The following is a 6874-nucleotide window of genomic DNA, read 5'->3' as shown; positions in this document are numbered from 1 at the left end:
GGGGACGGGGGCGGCGACGGGGACGGGGGCGGCGACGGCGACGGGGGTGGCGACGGGGACGGGGGCGGCGACGGCGACGGGGTCGGTGACGGCGTCGATCGATCGATGGGGAAACAGAGGAAGAAACAGAGGGAGAATGAAATTTTTCGAAGTGTTGTATATATAGAAGGCACCTTTAGTACCGGTTGGAGCCACCAACCGGTACTAAAGGTCTGTTTTGGCCAGCCCAAGCGGCGGGAAGCGACCCCCTTTAGTACCGGGTGGTGGCACAAACCGGTACTAAAGGCCCCCCCTTTAGTACCGGTTTGTGCCACGACCCGGTACTAAAGGGGGTGCACTGGCGCAGGTGCGGTGCGGCAAGTTTAGTCCCACCTCGCTAGCCGAGGGGCGACCGCACTGGTTTATAAACCCCCGTGCGGTCGCTCTCTCGAGCTCCTCTCCAAAGCAGGCTTACTGGGCCTATGTGTTCTTTGCAGCCCTGTGGGCCCACTTGGCCTTTGCGGGCCTGCATCCTGGCCCAACGACAGGTTGGGTTTCTAGTCGTATGCAGGCCGCTCTGGCCTAGTAGGCGGGCTTTTATTTTTATTTTTTTGCTTTATTTATTTTTGTGTTTTTTTGTGTATTTAGAGTTTCTTTGTGAACATTTTTGTTTTAGGTACAAAAAATTACAAACTTTCTGTTAGTGCCCGTAGTTTTCAAATTTGAATAGTTTAAATTTTGAATTATTTGAAATTAGTGTGAATCACTAGTTTGTGAATAACTTAACTTTAAAAATCAGTAAAGGCATGAAAGAATTTGTTTGCACATAAAATTTCTTGGCGTTTCAAATGCCAAAACACATAACTATCCTAACTATTACAGAGATTCCCCTCTGGGTGTGAAACACAGAAGAAAGTGATGATAGTGAAGCCGATCACATCCCAGATCTTTGGGTGTGAAACTTTTTCTTCACGTGTGTCCCTTTGCGCTGTAACCATGGAAAATCTTCATCATTTAACAGGATGCTCGGGTCAATATTCACTGTGAATGGAGCAATTTCATCAAACTTTTCATAATCTTCTGACTTGTCTGTCTTGTCATCCACTCCCACGATGTTTCTCTTCCCAGAAAGAACTATGTGCCGCTTTGGCTCATCGTACGATGCATTCGCTTCCTTATCTTTTCTTTTTCTTGGCTTGGTAGACATGTCCTTCACATAGAAAACCTGTGCCACATCATTGGCTAGGACGAATGGTTCGTCTGCATACGCAAGATTGTTGAGATCCACTATTGTCATTCCGTACTGCGGGTCTTCCGTTACCCCGCCTCTTGTCATATTGACCCATTTGCACCGAAACAAAGGGACCTTTAAACCACGTCGATAGTCAAGTTCCCATATGTCCTGTATATAACCATAATATGTTTCCTTTCCCGTCTTGGTTTCTGCATCAAAGCGGACACCACTGTTTTGGTTGATGCTCTTCTTATCTTGGGCGATCGTGTAAAATGTATTACCATTTATCTCGTACCCTTTGAAAGTCATTATATTCGAAGATGGTAACTGGGACAGCAAGTACAGGTCATCTTCAATAGAGGTGTCATGCATGGTACGTGTCTGCAACCAGCTGGCAAAACTCCTGGTTTGTTCACGTGTAATCCAATCGTCAGACCGCTCCGGGTGTTTGGAGCGTAGCAAATTCTTGTGTTCATCCATATACAAAGCCACCAAGGCGGAATTCTGTAGTACTGTGTAGTGTGCTTCAGTGAGAGAATGTCCGTCCATACATATTATTTGTTCCCCTCCTAGCGTGCCTTTTCCATCCAGTCTGCTCTTATGCCGCGATTCAGGAACACCAATCGGCTTAAGGTCAGGAATAAAGTCAATACAAAACTCAATGACCTCCTCATTTTGATGGCCCTTGGAGATGCTTCCTTCTGGCCTAGCACGATTATGAACATATTTCTTTAAGACTCCCATGAACCTCTCAAAGGGGAACATATTGTGTAGAAATACAGGACCCAAAACGTTAATCTCTTCGCATAGGTGAACTAGGACGTGCGTCATGATGTTAAAGAAGGATGGTGGGAACACCAACTCGAAACTGACAAGACATTGCACCAAATCATTCTGTAACCTTGGTATGATTTCTGGATCGATTACCTTCTGAGAGATTGCATTGAGAAATGCACATAGCTTCACAATGGCTAATCAAACGTTTTCCGGTAGAAGCCCCCTCAATGCAACCGGAAGGAGTTGCGTCATAATCACGTGGCAGTCATGAGACTTTAGGTTCTGGAACTTTTTCTCTGCCATGCTTATTATTCCCTTTATATTCGACAAGAAGCCAGACGGTACCTTAATACTGAGCAGACATTCAAAGAAGATTTCCTTCTCTTCTTTGGTAAGAGCGTAGCTTGCATGACCCTGATGTATGCCGTCTTCTCCGTGCATACGTTGCTGGTCCTCCCGTGCCTCAGGTGTATCTTTTGTCTTCCCATACACGCCCAAGAAGCCAAGCAGGGTCACGCAAAGATTCTTCGTCACGTGCATCACGTCGATTGTGGAGCGGACCTCTAGGTCTTTTCAATATGGCAGGTCCCAAAATATAGATTTCTTCTTCCACATGGGTGCGCGTCCGTCAGCGTCCTTCGGAACAGGTTGTCCGCCAGGACCCTTTCCAAATATCACCTTCAAATCATTGACCATATCATGTACATCAGCACCAGTACGGTGGCGAGGCTTCGTCCGGTGATCCGCCTCACCTTTGAAATGCTTGCCTTTCTTTCTTACGGGATGCCTGCTCGGAAGAAATCGACGATGTCCCAGGTACACGTTCTTCTTACAACTATTCAAATATATACTGTCGGTATCATCCAAACAGTGCGTGCATCCGCGGTATCCCTTGTTTGTCTGTCCTGAAAGGTTACTGAGAGCAGACCAATCATTGATGGTCACGAACAGCAACGCCTTTAGGTCAAATTCTTCCCCCATGTGCTCATCCCACGCACGTACACCTGTTCCATTCCACAGTTGTAAGAGTTCTTCAACTAATGGCCTTAGGTACACATCAATGTCGTTGCCGGGTTGCTTAGGGCCTTGGATGAGCACTGACATCATAATGAACTTCCGCTTCATGCACAACCAAGGAGGAAGGTTATACAAACATAGAGTCACATGCCAGGTGCTATGGTTGCTGCTCTGCTCCCCAAAAGGATTAATGCCATCTACGCTTAGACCAAACCATACGCTCCTTGCGTCATCTGCAAACTCCTTCCCGTACTTTCTTTCGATTTTTCTCCACTGCGACCCGTCAGCGGGTACTCTCAAATTTCCGTCTTTCTTACGGTCTTCTCTGTGCCATCGCATCGCCTTGGCATGCTCTTTGTTTTGGAACAAACGTTTCAACCGTGGTATTATAGGAGAATACCTCATCACCTTGGCAGGAATCTTCTTCCTGGGGCGCTCGCCCTTGATATCACCAGGGTCATCGCGGCTGATCTTATAGCGCAATGCACCACATACCGGGCAAGCGTTCAAATCCTCGTACTCACCGCGGTAGAGGATGCAATCATTAGGGCATACATGTATCTTCTGCACCTCTAACCCTAGAGGGCAGACAGCCTTCTTTGCTTCGTACGTACTCTCGGGCAATTCGTTGTCCTTTGGAAGCATATCCTTTATCATTACCAGCAACTTTCCAAATCCTTGTCAGATACACCATTCTCTGCCTTCCATTGCAGCAATTCCAGTGTGGTGCCCAGCTTTTTCTTGTCACCTACGCAATTCGGGTACAACAATTTTTTGTGATCCTCTAACATGCGCTGCAACTTCTTTTTCTCCAAATCACTTGCGCAATTTCTCTTTGCATCGGCAATGGCCCGACCTAGATCATCAACGGGCTCATCTGATGCCTCTTCTTCAGCTTCTTCCCGCATTGCCGGCTCAGCTTCTTCCCGCATTACCGGCTCAGCTTCTTCCCCCATTGTTGTATCATCGTATTCAGGGAACCCATGGCCAGGATAGCTGTCGTCGTCCTCTTCTTCTTCATTGTCTTCCATCATAACCCCTCTTTCTCCGTGCTTGGTCCAAACATTATAGTGGGGCATGAAACCGGACTCAAACAGGTGGACGTGAATTGTTCTTGACGTAGAGTAATTGCGACCATTCTTACAACCAGCACATGGACAAGACATAAAACCATCCGCCCGCTTGTTTGCCTCAGCCGCAGGCAGAAAAGTATGCACGCCCTCAACGAACTGGGGAGAGCATCGGTCATCGTACATCCATTGCCGGCTCATCTTCATTACACAACACCGAATAGACCAAATTAATACAAGTTCATACATAAAGTTCATACAACACTTAAATGCAACAAACAAATAACTCTCTAGCTAAAGCATTTAAATGCAACAACAAATGCGATCAAGATCGCAACTAAGATAACAATTGATCCAACAGCATAATGATACCAAGCCTCACTATCGATGGCATATTTTCTAATCTTTCTAATCTTCAAGCGCATTTTCTCCATCTTGATCTTGTGATCATCGACGACATCGGCAACATGCAACTCCAATTCCATCTTCTCCCCCTCAATTCTTTTCAATTTTTCTTTCAAGTACTCGTTTTCTCTTTCAACTAAATTTAACCTCTCGACAATAGGGTCGGTTAGAATTTCCGGTTCACATACCTCCTAGATAAAAATATCTATGTCAACTTGATGGGCATAATTTGTCATAAACACGAAATGCAACAAATAGTTTTAAAAGAGAATATACCACATCCGAATCATAACAAGGACGAGGGCCGACGGGGACGGATATCAAAACCATGGCACTATGTATAACAAACAACGTACGGGTAAGATAATTATTATACGAGTAACTATATATCCAAATCACACAAACATCAATTTTTTATATAAAATTTCATGAACAAGAGGCTCACCACAAGGTGGTGCCGGCGACGGGACGGTGCGGGCGATCGACGGTGGTTACGACGGAGATTTAGAAGGCACTAAGTAAACCACACCTACATATGCAAACTAAGTGTTATTTTGACCTCAAATTGCATATAAATCAAATACTACCACATATAATTCCTCCCAAATTACTAAAACCCACAATTAATCACTATATAAACCAATGCAAGAGCTAATCTAGCAATGAGAGATGAAAGGACAAAGTTGCTAACCTTGGTGATCATTTGAATGGATGGGGGCCTGCAAATCTTGACAAATTTGGGGCAAATTTTGTGATGAACTCGAGAGGAAGGAGGGAAGAACAGAGGAGAGGGAGAGGGGAAAGGGGGAAGAACAGAGTGCGGGTGGACGAAGGGTTTATATAGGACGACCTTTAGTACCGGTTCGTGCCACGAACCGGTATTAAAGGTGCTGGAAGGGCCCCACTCTGACAACATCCTGCCACCACTTTCTTTAGTACCGGTTCGTGGCACGAACCGGTGCTAAAGGTTCGCCACGAACCGGTACTAAAGAGCTCCTCCCGCCTAGCCGTTGGAACCGGCACTAATGGACACATTAGTGCCGGTTCTGTTACAAATCGGGACTAATGTGTCTCACATTTGACCCTTTTTCTACTAATGTGATGAAGTGTGAAACCCAGCTCCCAATGCGCACCGTGCTGTTCGCCAGAGATATCTCGACAACCTCAGGGCCATGACCTGGACTGGCACCGTTGTCCAGGAACAGCTTCGGCGGGCCGTGCGTCTCATTGCAGGTGACCATGAAGCCTGGCCGGTAGCAGCCGGGGGTGGTGCCGAAGGGGTACGGGATGTCCACATCGCCGCATTTGCTCTTGCAGCCGGGCAGCGCGATGTTCACGGAACTTGCTGCTGCCGCCACTGTTATGCTGCACCTGAGCAGCAGCACCACCACGGCGCCAACTAGAGAAGGCATTCTCATTTCGTCAATCACACAAATGAAGCATGAGTTTCTGAATGTATCTGTATTGGAGAACTAGGAATTTGCTGCTGTTCATCAAAGTTACCCTGCAGCAAGAATTTATGTGTTCTGGACAACATTTGTGGGGAACTGGAAAAGTGATGACCACGACAACAGATTCATTAGTATTTTACATGCTGAACTCCATCACATGCCTAGAACTAGTCTAAGTTTGCAGATTACTTGACCTCCCAGGCATGACAAAACATATTTTTTACAATGAGACTTGTTCACACACACACCTAGATAAGCATTGCTCGCAGTTTTCTAGAAAATAAAATACTGCACTAAGGGATCTTCCCGATGGTATAGACGTGTGATTTGGTTACTTTGCTTGGAGGAAAAGGCATTTGGCCATACCTTGATGGCTTGCCACATCAGAATAGAGAACCAGTCCATTATACACCAATACACCATCAGAACCAAGTGTGACTAGTGCAATTTTTTATTGTACTACTTATTTTACAAGTACTACCATATAAAACTTGTACAGATTGACGAAAGAGAGTTAGCAAGAGTTTGACAAGGAAAGCTGGAAAGGTACCTCCCGGTGACATGCTTACAAAAAAATCTTGAAAGCTTTGGCTGATATATCTGAACAATTCAAAAGAAATGTTTATGGATCATGACATGCTAGTTATCTGCTTAAAATGAGAATAAACATGAGTTAATAGATTTACCTTTCAGATTGGTTCAGGATTCTTTCAAAGGCAGCAAACTTTATCAAGAGCACCTGGGAAGTCAGAGCAACATATTCCATGCTCTAACTTGGACAGAACCCTTCAGATCACATATTGAAGAGAGCTGCCAGCCCTACGATGATTGGAAAGCCCTGGTACTGGTACCATCATTGTGTATGCAGCGAATTTTATGTCGGAGTACCATTTTGTTCATCCCACCTAGCATCAAGCACATATTGTGACCTTCCTTCTCTC

The 6874-nt window shown here is 45.5% G+C and overlaps 1 pseudogene; it reads right to left on the bottom strand.

Annotated features, from left to right (window-relative positions):
* LOC119336055 overlaps positions 1-6748 on the bottom strand; it is a 19456-nt pseudogene extending 12708 nt beyond the window's left edge.
* Between the last annotated feature and the right edge of the window lie 126 nt (positions 6749-6874).

Source organism: Triticum dicoccoides, chromosome 7B (assembly GCF_002162155.2).
Source record: "Triticum dicoccoides isolate Atlit2015 ecotype Zavitan chromosome 7B, WEW_v2.0, whole genome shotgun sequence".
NCBI classification, from domain to species: domain Eukaryota; kingdom Viridiplantae; phylum Streptophyta; class Magnoliopsida; order Poales; family Poaceae; genus Triticum; species Triticum dicoccoides.
Note: the sequence above shows the minus strand (reverse complement) of the source record. Positions and strands in the feature narration are given on the sequence as shown.